The sequence below is a fragment of the Cupressus sempervirens genome, chromosome 1 (genome assembly GCF_028749045.1).
Source record: "Cupressus sempervirens isolate cs-2001-9-10 chromosome 1, ASM2874904v1, whole genome shotgun sequence".
NCBI classification, from domain to species: Eukaryota; Viridiplantae; Streptophyta; class Pinopsida; order Cupressales; family Cupressaceae; genus Cupressus; species Cupressus sempervirens.
This window is the reverse complement of record NC_143118.1, coordinates 13,342,165-13,343,430: the sequence shown is the minus strand read 5'-3', so window position 1 is coordinate 13,343,430 and position 1,266 is coordinate 13,342,165.

The window sequence follows — 1,266 nt, the reverse complement described above, 5'->3', positions numbered from 1 at the left end:
TTACAGTGAATTCACTGCATTTTTGAAGCGCTTTTTTGGATATTCTGTTGTCAAAGCATGCTGAGGGAACAGCTTTTTCCTTCCTCAGCTGCTCCTTATTTTAGTATTGATAACTAATCATATTGCTCATACTGTCCTTTGTTGTGGATATTCATGTTAATTATTTTGCTAGTTTTGTTTGCCTGTTCAAATTTTTGTTTCAATGTAGTGCATTTATTTATTAAATTGCACTTCCATTGTCAAGAAAACCTCACAGGGTCCTTTGGCCTGGCTGCATCACTTTGTTTAGTTGTACGGGACACCACATAGGTTCACGAACTGTTATAGTTAACTATTTGTTTAGTTCTTACAATCAGAAGTAATTTTTTGAGTTGTGAGTATTTTCTTATGATTTTTTCTTCCTTTGTAGTGATTTATGATATAATTCCATAAGTTATGGTACTATAGCATACTGACCTATCACTAGTTTGGTTATTGGCTATTTACTGTGGGAAGACAACAAATTATTATATTGGAAATGTTGAGAAACCCCTTGTATTCTCTCTCTCTCTCTCTCTCTCTCTCACACACACACACACACACACACACACATCCCCCCAACCACTCTATTTTAATATCTGGTTCTCACCCTTTTTGTAGCTATTGATTTAATTCCCTTGGGAAAAATATCAGACCAGGATAATGGGAGGTATGAGAAATGGGGACAGAGGCTGGTGGTTGAGTTCCCCATATGTCAAAAAAAGCTTATAGTTTTAGGCCCTTTGGCCTGGCTGCATCACTTTGTTTAGTTGTACGTGACACCACATAGGTGTACAAACTGTCATATTTAACTATTTGTTTAATTCTTACAATCAGAAGTAATTTTTGAGTTGCGAGTATTTTTTAATAAATTTTTCCTCTTTGTAGTGGGTATTTATAAAACTCCATAGGTTATGGTACTATAGCATACTAACCTATCACTAGTTTGGTTATTGGCTATTTAGCACTATGGGGAGAACAATTATTATATTGGAAATGTTGAGAAGCCCCTTGTATTTGATTCTCTCTCTCTCTCTTTCTCTGACACACACACACACACACACACACACACACACACACACAAACACACACACACACGCATTTGCCCCAACCACTCTATTTTGATGTTTGGTTCCCACCCTTTTTGTATCTATTGATTTCATTCCATTCAAGAAAATATCAGATCAGGATAATGGGAGGTATGAGTAATGGGGACAGAGGCTGGTGGTTGAGTTCCCCATACTATGG